We start from the raw sequence: 16,973 nt of genomic DNA on the forward strand, positions 1-16,973 counted from the left end.
CCTCCATACATTTCCACACAGGGAAAGCAACCCACACATTTCCACACAGGGAAAGCAACCCATACATTTCCACACAGAGAAAGCAACTCACACATTTCCACACAGGGAAAGCAACCCATACATTTCCACACAGGGAAAGCAACCCATGCATTTCCACGCAGGGAAAGCAACCCATACATTTCCACACAGGGAAAGCAACCCACACATTTCCACGCAAGGAAAGAAACCCATACATTTCCACGCAGGGAAAGCAACCCATACATTTCCACGCAGGGAAAGCAACCCACACATTTCCACGCAGGGAAAGCAACCCATACATTTCCACACAGGGAAAGCAACCCATACATTTCCACACAGGGAAAGCAACCCATACATTTCCACACAGGGAAAGCAACCCACACATTTCCACACAGGAAAAGCAACCCAGGGAAAGTAACCCATACATTTCCACACAGGAAAGCAACCCACACATTTCCACGCAGGAAAGCAACCCACACATTTCCACACAGGAAAGCAACCCACACATTTCCACACAGGGAAAGCAACCCATACATTTCCACACAGGAAAGCAACCCACACATTTCCACACAGGAAAAGCAACCACACACATTTCCACACATTTCCACACAGGAAAGCAACCCACACATTTCCACACAGGAAAGCAACCCACACATTTCCACGCAGGGAAAGCAACCCATACATTTCCACACAGGAAAGCAACCCACACATTTCCACACAGGAAAGCAACCCACACATTTCCACACAGGAAAGCAACCCACACATTTCCACACAGGGAAAGCAACCCATACATTTCCACACAGGGAAAGCAACCCACACATTTCCACACAGGGAAAGCAACCCACACATTTCCACACAGGGAAAGCAACCCACACATTTCCACACAGGGAAAGCAACCCACACATTTCCACACAGGGAAAGCAACCCATACATTTCCATACAGGGAAAGCAACCCACACATTTCCACACAGGGAAAGCAACCCATACATTTCCACACAGGGAAAGCAACCCATACATTTCCACACAGGGAAAGCAACCCACACATTTCCACACAGGGAAAGCAACCCAAACATTTCCACACAGGGAAAGCAACCCACACATTTCCACACAGGGAAAGCAAACCCACACATTTCCACATTTCACAGGAAAGCAACCCATACATTTCCACACAGGAAAGCAACCCACACATTTCCACACAGGAAAGCATTTCCACACAGGAAAGCAACCCACACATTTCCACACAGGAAAGCAACCCAAACATTTCCACACAGGAAAGCAACCCACACATTTCCACACAGGGAAAGCAAACAGGAAAGCAACCCACACATTTCCACACAGGAAAGCAACCCACACATTTCCACACAGGAAAGCAACCCACACATTTCCACACAGGAAAAGCAACCCACACATTTCCACACAGGGAAAGCAACCCACACATTTCCACACAGGGAAGCAACCCATTTCCACATTTCCACACAGGAAAGCAACCCACACATTTCCACACAGGAAAGCAACCCACACATTTCCACACAGGGAAAGCAACCCACACATTTCCACACAGGAAAGCAACCCACACATTTCCACACAGGGAAAGCAACCCACACATTTCCACACAGGGAAAGCAACCCACACATTTCCACACAGGGAAAGCAACCCATACATTTCCACACAGGGAAAGCAACCCACACATTTCCACACAGGGAAAGCAACCCACACATTACCACACAGGGAAAGCAACCCATACACATGCACCCCTGACAAACTTTAAGAACCTTCATAAAGGCAGGCACAAAAGCCACAGGAATATAATTCTTTCCTTGATAATGGACTTATTTTTCTTAATGGATTCGGTCGGTCGTTCTTGCGTAATGAAAAAAAAAAAAAACTTCCCCTTAATGGTACTAGATTTTTTCCCCTTAACGAGAACCCATTCACAAACGGATCGCTGAACCTTTTTGACCGTTCTATTATGATTAATTATCCGAGATTTTCCAGTCTACGTTTTGATTCCGAAGCATTTTTTTTTTATTTATTTATTCGAGTTAATGCGTGTATGTGAGGAGGATTAAAGTAGCTTAATATGTTCAGTCGTCTCACGTACATACATGCATACACAGGCACATATACATACACACATATATGTTTATATATATATAAATATATATATATATATATATATATATATATATATATATATATATATGTATATATATATATATATATGTATATATATATATATATATATATATATATATATATATATATATATATATATATATATATATATATATATATATATATATTCACACACATAAACACTCACACACACATCTCTCTCTCTCTCTCTCTCTCTCTCTCTCTCTCTCTCTCTCTCTTTCTCTCTCTCTCTCTCTCTCTCTCTCTCTCTATATATATATATATATATATATATATATATATATATATATATATATATATATATACCAGCTGACGTACCCGGCGTTGCACGGTAAAAACTCAAAGCTTAGGACACACCCAAACCGTAAAATGCACCCACAGCATAGAACATACCCAAAGCGTAGAACACACCCGAATATTTATTTATCCCAACCTTCTATTAGACAGGAATAGGAATCAAATCTATCTATAGCATATCAAAGAATTTTTATTTATAGGTTTTTAAAAATATAAATACAGTCTACAAATTATAAAGTAAAATCTTCCACAAATTCACTATAATACTACTTTAACACAAAACTTGATTGTAAACAACATTTTTAGTTTTACTGTTAGGAGCAGAAATAAATATTTTCTTGGGTGAACCCACCCTTGAGCAAGCAACGCAAAGTTGTCGTTGGGAAAAACATGACGATCTCAAATCCACTCCACAGTAGGCTACCTCACAGACTGTCCCTCTCTGTGCCTTGTTGATCGTGATCGAGAATGCAAGTCTCACTGGAAATTGCAACCTCTTACAGTTACAAGGAGATCTGTCGGAATCAGTGGTTTCCGTGGGATAAAAACTGTTTCACCCTCTCCCTTTCCTGTTAAGATAGTTGCTTCAATTACACTGCCCAACATTTTTGACATTTTATATTTCACCCCTCCTCCTCCTCCTCCTCCTCCTCACCCTCCAATTCCTATCGGGACTGACACTTGGACTTGAAGGGAATCGGGAGTGTCACTATTCATCTCAGCGACCTCGAAAACTATGGATTAGACACTAATATCTGTCGTTTTCGGTTAATTTTACATGTCACCCCCTTCCTCTCCCGGCCCCTTTGGTTAAAAAGTTAAGTATATCTTAGTTTAACCAAACCACTGAGCTGGTTAACAGCTCTCCTACCCCAAGATTAGACTTATTTTTACGTGGCTAAGAGCCTACTGGTTACCTAGCAACGGGACCTTTGCTTATTGTGGAATCTGAACCACATTATGACGAGAAATGAATTTCTATCACCAGAAACAAATTCCTCTAATTCTTCTTTGGCGGCTCGGAGACGCCAGTGATGTCTCATCCCTACAGTATTCTTTTCCAGACAGTAAGTCATAAGTATACCAAGTTTGGTTGAAACTGAGCAGTGTGTTTCAGAGTTATGCTGGAACATACATACATACATATACACATACACACATGCATACATACATCCATTTATATATATATATATATATATATGCATATGTATTTATATGTATGTGTATATATATATATATATGTGTGTATGTATGTTTGTGTGCGTGTGGTCGTGCGTATGCACTAACATAAACAGGCATTATGTGAATGCATATACACGCGAAATTATATAGCTGCCAAAAAATAAAATGTATGAAGACAATCGCACACAGGAAGAAAAAATAAAAGTAAAAATATAAATATACAGTAAATATACATTCGTTTTTAGTAAGAAGTTGAAAGAAGAATGGAAAGAAAAATTACAGAAGTACACCTCTGCCATTACTTACACGAAGCGACAGTAATATAGTTGGTGGTACTATTGAGTGTAGCATAAACCTTAATATGGCGCTTGAGTCTGACAGATTGAATTTAGAGTATTACTCCATGTAAAAAGATAATGAATGGGATAAAGCTCGATTACAATAGATTAAAGTGACTGGAAGAACTTGTGAGTAAAGGCGCATTTATTCGATGAGGAATAAAAGAGGTGAGTGGTAGAATGGAGAAGTTATTATTAGATGTTAATAATGAGACGTTAAAGAATTGCAAAAGAGGGCTGACTGAAAGCGGAGTATTAAAGTATGGATAAAATGCTGATGTATTTTACTCCAATAATGCAGCTTTATCAGCGTTCAAACTGTTAGTTCACCTGCCCGAGTTATTTATTAGCATTTATAGGAATGCTTTGGAAAATATGATCCCAGAGAACAGAATAGTACAAATATTTGTTACTTGCAACAGAAAAAGAGAAATGGTTAATATGGGATTTGTTCCATTAACTTAAAAAATTAGGCAAACAAACACACAATATTTATTTATATATATATATATGCTGTATATATGTGTATATATATACATACACATATATATAATTGTGTATGTATATATATGTATATATATATATATATATATATATATATATATATATATATATATATATATATATATATATATATATATATAACTGTTTTTTGCATTAATACTACTAACAAAAGGACTTCATTTAAAAAGAATGGTATATAATGGAAATTTTATTAAAAAAACTTCCTGCAAGCTTTCAAGAACTTTTTTACGATTACCAGACGATGACAAAAAGTCCTTGAAAACCTGTAACTTTTAGAATAAAATCTCCATTAGACACTATCCTGTTAAAAATCAGGTTCTGCTACTATATATATACACATACATATATATATATATATATATATATATATATATATATATATATATATATATACACATATATACATATACATCAACTAACAGCAGTTTAAAACGAGCAAACATCTTTTATATCATTACGCCCAGAAATAAAGCAAGACCATCAATCATCGTTACCAGATAAAACACAATAAGTAGCACAAAACACTCTTCGATAAACCACGCAACAGATAAAAAAAAAAAAAAATAAAACAATACGCTTGATACCGCGTCACTGCCAGGTTTACTTAACCTCGAGAGGAGGAGGAGGAGGAGGAGGGGGAGGAGGAGGAGGAGGAGAGAAAGCGTATGGCGTATTAATAGAGTTGTCCCGAGGTCTTATCAGGGAATTCAGCCCTTGCACCTGTTACACTCAATACGCTGCGTTAACCCTGATAAACGGTTAGGATCTCATGTTTGCGGTAGGTAGCTGGTGCTTATGGTCTTGGCACTTTGACTCAGGTCAGAGAGAGAGAGAGAGAGAGAGAGAGAGAGAGAGAGAGAGAGAGAGGACACTATCTGTAAGTTAAGGTGGTGAATGTAGATTTGGTTATTCTTCTTATGGTCTTGGCACTTTGATGTAGATGAGAGAGAGAGAGAGAGAGAGAGAGAGGACACTATCTGTAAGTTAAGGCGGTGAATATAGATTTGGTTATTCTTCTTATACTCTTCGCACTTTGATGTAGTTGAGAGAGAGAGAGAGAGAGAGAGAGAGAGAGAGAGAGAGAGAGAGAGAGAGAACGCTATCTGTAAGTTATGACGGTGGACAGATATTGTGGTTATTCTTCTTATGGTCTTGGCACTTTGACGTAGTTGAGAGAGAGAGAGAGAGAGAGAGAGAGAGAGAGAGAGAGAGAGAGAGAGAGAGAGAGCAATGTCTTTAAGTTACGACAGTGAACACAGATTCTGGTCATTCTTCTTTCCTGTTCTCTCTCTTCTCTCTCTCTCTCTCTCTCTCTCTCTCTCTAGCAAGCATGAAATTATCAGAATGAAAGTACGCTCTCTCTCTCTCTCTCTCTCTCTATCTCTCTCTTTCTCTCTCTCTCTGGCTTTCTTTCTCTCTCTCTCTCACACGCACAGATAAGTTATCAGAATGCATGCGGTCTCTTTTTCTCCCCATCACGCACAGAGATAACTCGCAGGATTTCGTGTCTTTTTGTTAACATTCTCTCTCTCTCTCTCTCTCTCTCTCTCTCTCTCTCTCTCTCTCTCTCTCTCGTATATATTCATGAAATAAATTCCTCCTTCTGTTCTCAGGGACAGATGAATTCTTTCAAGAAATGTTCGGGGTGGGTCGCCGCCGAGCAAAGGCGTTCCCGGCGCAGTTAAAACACTGTGATAAGACTGTGTGCTTCCTTTGAGATGTAATGGCCCGCGCTGTTGGTTTAAGCAATAATGAATTTCCGGAGACACAGAAGGAACAGGAGGAGAAGGAACTGGAGGAGAGGAGGGGAGGAGGAGGAGGAGGAGGGAGGGAGAAGAAGGGGTGGGGAGCAGTGGGCACACAATGTTTTATTCGTATGACCAAGAGGTTGAGAGAGAGAGAGAGAGAGAGAGAGAGAGAGAGAGAGAGAGGAGGAGGAGGAGGAGGAGGAGGAGGAGGAGGAGGAGGAGGAGGAGGAGGAGGAGGAGGAGGAGGGAGGGAGGGAGAAGAAGGGGTGGGGAGCAGGGCACACAATGTTTTATTCGTATGAACAAGAGGTTGTGAGAGAGAGAGAGAGAGAGAGAGAGAGAGGAGGAGGAGGAGGAGGAGGAGGAGGAGGAGGAGGAGGAGGAGGAGGAGGAGGAGGAGGAGGCGAAAGAAGAAGGGGCAGCGGGTAGTGAACACTGTACATAATGCGAACACAAGGCGGAACGAGCTTCGAACAACAATAATAATACCTTCGGAAAAGAAGCAACCCCGCGCACTCCCGGGGAGGAAAAGAAGTGAAGCACGAGCTGCAGAAGAAGGGGGAAATGAGAAGATGAGAAATGAGATGATGAGGAAGAAGATGAACGACAAAAAGGGGACGCTGGATATGAAGGACGGGGTCCGAAGCGAGAGGAGAATGATTAGGGAGAGGCGAGGAGACGTAAGAAGTATGCGAGTGGGTGAGTGATGTGTGATGGGAGAAGAAGGAGAAGAGGAAGAAGAAGAAGAAGAAGAAGAAGGAGAAGAAGAAGAAGACGAAGAGGAAGAAGAAGAGGAGAAGAAGAAGAAGGAGAAGAAGAAGGAGAAGAAGAAGAGAGGGAGGAGGAGGAAGAGGAGAATGGAAAAAGCAGTAGAATAAGAAGACGAAGAGGAAGAAGAAGAGGAGAAAAAGAAGACGAAGAAGAAAAAGAAGACGAAGAAGAAGAAGAAGAAGAAGAAGAAGAAGAAGAAGAAGAAGAAGAAGAGGATGAGGAGACTGGAAAAAGCAGCAGATAAAAACAGAATAACGAAAATCATGAAGCATCTGAAAATAAAAGACGAAAGTCCTTTTCAAGAGCAGGTTGGAAAACGAGAGAAAAATAACGGAGAATAACAAAAGAACAAAAAGAAAATTTAGGAGACTGAGATACATCAAGGACAAGAACGACACTTAGGAACAGAGAGAGAGAGAGAGAGAGAGAGAGAGAGAGAGAGAGAGAGAGAGAGAGAGATGCAAGCCAGTGAGGGGAGGAGCACTTGTTACACGCTACGCCTTGATAACTCTTCTGCTCGATTACAACCGCTGGCGGGGTGCTGGTATTGTGGCATGTATACACATACACACACACACACACACACAAACACACACGTGCACAAACACCTACACACACACACATACACATACAAAACCACTACACTCACTAGGTTTACCGGAGAGACTGAGTTGGAAACGATACACACAGGAAACGGCATGAAAATAAGATTAAAACAACTCCCTATGATACACGTGATTGCGTGATTAACTCAGCCCACAAGAGGCAGCGGCAGATTCCAGGAAGTCTTGGGGGTAAATGTGTTAATAAAGATTCGTACTGTAAATAAAGACCCGTATTAATGGCTTGATCAGTCGAATATAAGTCGAAATACTCAGTCAGTCCCGACTGAATGACAGGACCGAAGGTACATCAATTTCGGCTCGCGGCTGTAAACACAGGCCCCTAAATAAGATGATGACGGGGAGAAGAAATGCACTGTGCAAATCTCAAGTGTGCAATTGGGCGAATATTTCGTAAGGCTGGACTGTTTATTAAGCGTTCGCCAACTGCTTCTGATTTTCCTGCAAACAAAACGGGCTTATCAAAGGCTACTTCATGTGACTCGGGCTAATTTACATGACTGGGCGCCGTTACATAACATTACTATATATATTTCCTTTTGCGTTCATGCCGAAATCACGGGGTCGTGGAGGAAATTAGTGGCCCATTTCTGAAGGTGTTATTAGTGGGCCTGGTTTACTGCGATATATTCCGGGGATTTCGAGAAGTTCAAAGAAAATTGAACGACTTAAATTTCTGCTGTTAGATTTTTTGCTGTGTTTGTGAGAGAGAGAGAGAGAGAGAGAGAGAGAGAGAGAGAGAGAGAGAGAGAGAGAGAGAGAGAGAGAATGGGGTGGCGTTTTTGCTAATTAAGGCTTTGTCTGTCTATAACTTTTAATATTCATATTTATATTCATATTTATATTATCTAGATATTATTTAACTAAACAGAAGGCACTGATACATAAAACAAATGGATAATAATCACATATCTATCTGTCTATCAATCTATATATATATATATATATATATATATATATATATATATATATATATATATATATATATATATATATATATATATATATATATATATATATATATATCTAGGAACCCCCACCGCCGAGTGGTGTACGCCTTTGCCAAGAGATGGCGCTAGGCCCGTTTGCGAGGCGAGCAGAGGTCATTAGACGAGAAATATAGTAGTAATTTTTCTTGGGGTTAAATCTCATGAGCCTTTCTCGTATGATAGCGCCAACGGGATTTGTCACCTGATGGGGAGCTCAAGGGCTTATGTAACCTCGTTCCTGATTGGATGATCTCATCTTGGATGACATTATTCCTCGAGGCATCGCTTATATCATCGCGCGGACCTTTGCATACACATACACGTCTCTCCCTCTCTCTCTCTCTCTCTCTCTCTCTCTCTCTCTCTCTCTCTTATCGTTGCTAGAATTTGCTGCCCAATGTTTTTATGTATAACGAGGAATAGTTGTATTATATTCTAAAATAATACTAATAAAGGCCAGAATGGAACTGTCATACAAACATACATTGATTTACTATCCGTCCGGGGGCCTTCAGCCCATACATGTATCATACGCGTACCTGCATAAATAAATAAATAAATATATATATATATATATATATATACACATATATATATATATATTATATATATATATATATGTGTGTCTTTTTTCTTTTCAATTCCTTTTCAAACAAACACACACACACACACACACACACATACACACACACACATATATATATTTCTTTAGAGCCACACACACACACACATATAGATGGTGTACATATATTATATATATATATATATATATATATATATATATATATATATATATATATATATATATATATATATACAATATACGGTACACCATCTATATGTATGTGTGTGTGTTTCACTTACTGGCTCTAAAGAAAATACACCACAAAGATTGCTGCTACGTTGAAATCTTGCTGTCAATCGTGTATAAGCCCCATGCCAGAAACCTGACTCAAAATTCACCGCTTCATAAACCTCCACAGAAGGCTCATCAGCTGCCATATAAATGAAAGAAATAATGAATAAATAGACAAAGATATAAACAAACGAGTAAAATGCAAAGTGAGTTGTTTCTAGGTCGCAATGCATTGCATCGTGGCTTGAGTTTTCGAGTTTCTGATTTCACAAAATTCAAGCATACGCCAAAAAGGCCTGTAAAAACGAACGAATCACCTTGGCTAGGTTAAAAGATAATCGACTTGAAAAAGAATAGGACAGAAAAACCGACCAAAAAATTCGGAAGCCGCAAATACGAGATAAAAACCGAATAAGAGTCCCACTTATGGCCTAAACCATTTGTTCAATGGATGTTGGAAGCCTGTCAAGTTTTGCTTGCTTGGGGGAATAAAATGAGAGTGGAGTATAAAAAAATGAGAGAGAGAGAGAGAGAGAGAGAGAGAGAGAGAGAGAGAGAGAGAGGGGGAAAGGTTGGAATCTGTAGGAAGTGAGTTAGATGTCCATTTTTGTACTTAACACAACAATCCTTTAAGTGCAAGCATTTTCTCTTTCTCTCTCTCTCTCTCTCTCTCTCTCTCTCTCTCTCTCTCTCTATATATATATATATATATATATATATATATATATTTTTTTTTATGCATATTATAATATATATATATATATATATATATATATATATATATATATTATATATATGTATATTATATATAATATAAATATATACATTCATACATACATATATATATATATATATATATATATATATATATATATATATATATATATATATATATATATATAGAGCTAACCAGATCTAGCTAAACACTACCTTTGCATCCGCCTCTGCGATGCAATGCATTCAAGCAACATAAAACCTGCCTCGAAAGATATTTGCAACGATAATACATTCCATGATTCTGTGGTTCCTGATTACAGAAGGAAATCTGGAACAAGATAAAAAAACATCTGACTATTTGCACGTACAATTCCAAGGCACGAAGGAATAAAAAACATTACCCTTTCAATAGAAAACAATATCCTTCCTATATTAAAAAATTCTTCCTATTAAAAAAGCAACTGTTCTTGTTTTCCTGCTGAAAAACGAGGCTACACGTCTTTGTATTTGTGAAGTTCATAACCGCATGCCTGCAGTGAGCACATAAGCAATAAGTGAGTACTGTAACAGGTACTTTCAAACATATCCCCGTAGGAGTTAGTGCCATCAGAGCACCTTATACGGAGCACTGTAGTCCTCACCTAAGGCTCTTTGCAGCATCCCTTCCGCCCCTTTCTGGAACCCCTTTAATTAATTTTACTATACCTCCTTTCATATTCTCCCTTTCATTCCTTTTACTATACCTCCGTTCATGTTCTCTTTCTTCCAATCTTGCTTTCCACCCTCTCCTAAGAATTGCTTCAACATCATTCTCAGCGCTGAATGACCTCATAGGTCCAAGCACTTTGCCTTTGGCCTAAATTTCATATTTCATTTCCAATGTTCAAATATTTTGGCAGTGCAATGCAGGGCAATGCGTCCCACTGTAATGTTTCGGACAGATTTCGCAAAACTGAAGCATTTTAAGCTGTTCCTATGTCCTGACTTGCCATATATATATATATATATATATATATATATATATATATATATATATATATATATATATATATATATATATATATATATATATATATATATACTGTATACAGACAACTTACACAATATAGTTGTCTTGAATCTTTTTCGACTGAGTATATAAAGAGTTATTTATTGCAATTTCCACACAGTGCATTTAGAACGGAATGGAGTGGAATATAAAATTTAGGCCAAAGGCCAGGCGCTGGAACCTATGAGGTCACTCAGGGCTGAAAGGAAAACCTCGCAGCTGAACTATGAAACAATTGTCCTCGCCCCCCCCGCGGGGTAGTACATTTTAGGCGTTCGATGAAGGTGCTGTATAATGTGAGGAGGAAAGGGCTATTTATTTTATTATTTAGATTTGTATTTTATGACCGCCATCCAAGGTTTCCCAAGACCTCCCCTGCAACCCCACCCCCACCCCCATCAACAAAAAACGACAACAGGTGCCAATCCAAAAATTAAAAGCCCATTTCAATATTATGAGCTTCCTTGCATCATATGATTCGGCGATTATCTAATCATAACCCCACAAGCTGAAATTGTTTGTTATTTTTTAATTATTTCTAATTCGACTGAATAACTTCGAAATTGGATATGCATTAGGACCATATGAGAGTTCCCTAAGTGCCGTTCATGTCACTGCGACGGCCGTCCTTCCCTCCTATGAACAAACAAACAATAATAATAATAATAATAATAATAATCATCTCCAATCCAATCCATGAAAGCACTGATTCAACTACTTTCAATTTTTTTTTAGTTTATTTCGGGAAATATTTAAAGATTTTCTCGCCTTTGCAGGTTCAAGTCGAACCCCTTGCATGAAAGCTTAGAGAGAGAGAGAGAGAGAGAGAGAGAGAGAGAGAGAGAGAGAGAGAGAGAGAGAGAGAGAGAGGCTACATCCTACCTCAATAATTTTTTCATAATTCCCGTTCGGGCGCAGTGCTTACAGTCGTACGCGTGTACATTTAGTAAAGCGAGAAGCTAAGAGATTCTGTGTCGCTTATTATTATTATTATTATTATTATTATTATTATTATTATTATTATTATTATTATTATTACTACTTGGAACCTCAAAAGTTCAAGCGAAGATGCAAAGCATTACTTCCTAAAACGATTCTCCTTGTATTTTAAATATACTTACTTACATTTTTCTCTATTTATATATTAATTCGTTAATTTATTTGTTATCTTTTCTAATAACTGATCTCTTCTTTCTGTATTTCCTATTGCCATCCGTTGCTTCTTTCAAATGAACACCGTATTCTTTGGAAGCTGGAATTCCAAGTCAGTGGCCCCTTTGGTGGGCTTGTTTCATATGAATGGGGTTCATCCTCTGAATAATAATAATAATAATAATAATAATAATAATAATAATAATAATAATAATAATAATAATAATAATAATTCACCGGAGGATCAACCAATATGATGAAACCTGCGTTGATATTTCCTTCTTTGAAAACACCTGCCCTGGTTTGTTATACATCTGCGATATTTCTGTTTTTGCCAAAAAAAAAAAAAAAATTCTTTGAAAACATCTGCCCTGGTTTGTTAGACATCTGCGATATTTTTGTTTTTGCCAAAAAAAAAAAAAAAAAAAAAAAAATTCTTTGAAAACATCTGCCCTGGTTTGTTATACATCTGCGATATTTCTGTTTTTGCCAAAAAAAAATTCTTTGAAAACATCTGCCCTGGTTTGTTATACATCTGCGATATTTTTGTTTTTGCCAAAAAAAAAAAATCTGTGAAAACATCTGCCCTGGTTTGTTATACATCTGCGATATTTCTGTTTTTGCCAAAAAAAAAAAAAAAATAACAGAAAATTCTTTGACAACATCTGCCCTGGTTTGTTAGACATCTGCGATATTTCTGTTTTTGCCAAAAAAAAAGTTAAACAAATAAATAAAAGAATACGTAAATTTAATAAATAAACAAATATAAATAAATAAAGATAGATAAATAGGTAAATATATAAAAATTCGGCTATTTCATCATTCAGACGAGCAGATACCCCTTAGTTTTCAGACGAATTCAAATACAACTGAAGTCGTGCAGCAAAGCACGATTACGTGAGAGAGACAAGCAAAAAAAAAGTGAGGGCACATGACTTACCTTGACCCTCATAAGGCTGCCTGAAAAATAAAACAAAGAGAAGGAGGTTAGCTAGGTCAGTTTACACATGTAGTCCTTTCAGAGATCTCATTAAGCGTCGTGGATTTACTAAAAGTATTTTGCTAGCAGTCGTGTATTATCCATAAATAGATATACAGTATATGTATATATATATATATATATATATATATATATATATATATATATATATATATATGTGTGTGTGTATGTATGTATGTATATATAATTATATCAAATATATGCATAAATTATACGCACACACACACATATATATAATATATATATATATATATATATATATATATATATATATATATATATATATAGAGAGAGAGAGAGAGAGAGAGAGAGAGAGAGAGAGAGAGAGAGAGAGAGAGAGAGAGAGAGCAAAAGGTAATAGGAAAGGACACAAAGAATGGATCAGTTATTAGAAAAGAAAAAAAATTAAATTAATAAATAGATAAATATTTAGAAATGATTGACGTCCAACATGTCTGTCACTCATTTTGAACAAATGAAATATAAACAAAAACCCCGTAACAATAAACAGCAGTAACATACATAACAACCACCTCGCAACAGACATGCATAAAAAAAAAAAATAGGACACGGGGTTACATTACCAACGCAGCCAGCAACAAAGGAAAACAAGGACATCAGCAAGAATAAAGAACAAGAACAGGCAGCGACACGGAATTTCCTAAAAATAGTGAAGCCATGTCTTGCAAGAGAAACTATTTAACCGCGCAACTACGACGTATTTTTAATTTATTTGGGGATTTATGTAAAGAAAAATTAATCGTTTCAAGACCACCGGTGAGAGATGCACAAAAAATAAACGCAAATAAAAAGTAAGAGTAGTGAAACGAGAACAAAAATATGCGGCCGCAAATGTAAACAAACGCGAGACGGCAGGTAACGAACGCCCGGCGATTAAGACTTGTCACTGAGGAGCGGTGAAGCCAATATAATTCTTGTCATTACGTAAGGCGACGCGTCCAGTATAGTCAGTCGGAATCTCCACCGTGGTTTGGTTTGCTTTTGATCTTTTCGCTTACGAGGTTATCTTGATTTTGAAATGTACTACTCCTATCTTACTGGCAAGATGACCTTAGTTTCTTCACGGAGTGATGTCTCTCATGTGGTGCGCTGTAGGCATTACCAAACGGTGTTTGCACCTTCCGTTCGGCTCCTATACTACCTGCAAACGCTTGCTCTTTAAGCCTTTTACTTAACCTCCATTCCCGCCTCGTTTCCTTAACCCTGCTTTCCAACCCCTCTAACTATTACTCCTCAGTGTAACTGTGGGGTTTTCACCCAGTTCCATCTTTAAAGATCCTTCTACTTCATCGCCTTTATTTTCTAGATCCCTTTCAATCACGTACAGCGTAGAATCGAACGATTTATTCACACTTTTTAAACTCCAATCGGTTTCGTAAGCGATGAAGTCGGAATGCTTTTGGCAGAAGCCAAAGAGCGACGCTCGTCGCCGTCGTCGTCGGAACGTTTGGTCTCAACGCAGCATGAGAGAGGCCGAGCTAGCGTGGAAAAGAAGAAAAAAGTAGCGACTTGACACACGGCGCAGCATACGAATGGCTACTTTCCCCTGAGAGATCGGTGCTATGGCGGTATCTTGGTCCCCGTGTCTCTTTTTCTCATCCTCTCTCTTCCTCTCTCGGTTTGCTATCATAATTGGTCCGTGTCAGTGGCCATCCTGGCGTGTGCTGCGCGTCGGCTCTTTTGTTATATAATCCGAATGCAAATTGGACCTCGTCCCTGCGGGTGGTTGGCGCTTGAAATAAAATTCTCTCCTTCATTTCTCGCCGGGGTGAGGATGATGCCTTAGCGAACGTCTTGGCCTCTTGAATATATTTCGTAAGATCTTGTAGTTATTTGAGTCGAGTGACGTTTTAACAAAGACGGGCACAATATGCTTCATTACGGTTTATGAGATGAAACTGTAATCTTTTAGAGCTATAATTAAAAACTTGTATATTTCTTTTTTTAAGAACTGACGGTAAATATCCACAGACGATATCACTGATATTAAACGTGATTGGTGGAAGCTCATGATGCCAACATCTCATCATATGGTACAGTTCAAATGCGATGGCCAATCAGAAGCAAGGTAGAAGCTTCAGTGATATATATATATATATATATATATATATATATATATATATATATATATATATATATATATATATATCTATATATATATATATATATATATATATCTATATATATATATATATATATATATATATACATATATATATATATATATATATATATATATATATATATTTATATATATATATATATATATATATATAATATATATATATATATATATATATATATATATATATATATATATATATATATATATTTATTTATTATTTGCAGAAACAAAAGAGGCCTTTAACAGAACGTTCTAATCTAGAAAAGCCCAGATAAAAAAAAATAAGATATGGATTTAACCGAAAGAAATGTGATAGACCTCTATCTCAAATAAAGGGAGATCGTTAGAGTCAGGGAGAACGGAAGCTGCATTGAAATTCCTAAGCATAGGCGTAAGGGAAATAGATGCTTACACAAACACAGTCCACTACTGACCTTTAGACGTTGGTCTAGCTTTCAAACTTTCGATTGTTCTCAAATTCTGTATTTCTCTTGGAAACTGAGGACACAAAAATAGCTGTACTGGTCTGAGACATGTTTCGTCAATACTACAGATTTAGAGAGGCCCGTGTCTTCACATACAATCAGACGTATGTATATGAAATCTACAGGTAACTTTTTACCAGATACGTATGTAATTGCAACAGCCACAATGCCCTCTTAGCCTCTCGAATTCTTCACACTTTTTGGATACGCATGTGACAACAAATCCTTAGATTCGAATGCAAGAATATGAAGTAATTCTGATGTCCGGTAGCGGGAATCGAACCCGCACCCCGAGTAATCAGAACGAGGTGACGTTGCCGACCTTTCATTCATAACTAGACAGTGTTTACCAGGCTTGTCACTAAAAGTCAGAGTACGTCCCTTGCACTGTAATCTCGATGGGTATCCAGAGTACATTCATAAAATAACTAAGCTTCAAAAACGGAAATATACCGTCCACAAAAACATCCTTGCCAGGGAAAATACTAATGAGAATATTTTCCCTTGGGAAATATCAACACACGCAAAGCCACCTAAAAGACTTGCAGAAATATATCTGTTCAGATAAGTGATTTAACTTTCCTTATAATCTTCCGCAGTGTACCAAGGCTTCAAACCCACACTACTTACAGGTAACTAGACCTAATTACGGGTAACTATCAATATTATCCCTCGCTACCCCAATCGGCGTCTCAGAAATCTTCCCACCAGCCATCCCGAGCCGTTCCTCGTCACATTTTCCCGGACCTGCGGAGGAAGCCCTCACCTAATTTAGATGGAAACGCCAAAAATGACAGCCTAGGTCTAGGGTGAGCTCTCCGAGGGCTGCTGCGGTGGGGGTTCATCTTAACGAGATTCTTGGATTATCATGATGTCAAGTGGAATTACGGTTATTATTTATCATTACTCCTTCTATTGCCT

The 16,973-nt window shown here is 37.8% G+C and overlaps 1 long non-coding RNA gene across 1 annotated transcript in view; it reads right to left on the minus strand.

The window, feature by feature from the left end:
* Window positions 1-16,973, minus strand: part of LOC136854235 (uncharacterized) — a 1,096,131-nt gene that overhangs the window by 266,521 nt on the left and 812,637 nt on the right. Inside the window, exon 6 of the long non-coding RNA XR_010857668.1 lies at window positions 13,362-13,381. This is a non-coding gene — a long non-coding RNA (uncharacterized lncRNA). The remainder of the gene's footprint in view (window positions 1-13,361; window positions 13,382-16,973) is intronic.

This window comes from Macrobrachium rosenbergii, chromosome 28 (assembly GCF_040412425.1).
Source record: "Macrobrachium rosenbergii isolate ZJJX-2024 chromosome 28, ASM4041242v1, whole genome shotgun sequence".
Classification (NCBI taxonomy): Eukaryota; Metazoa; Arthropoda; class Malacostraca; order Decapoda; family Palaemonidae; genus Macrobrachium; species Macrobrachium rosenbergii.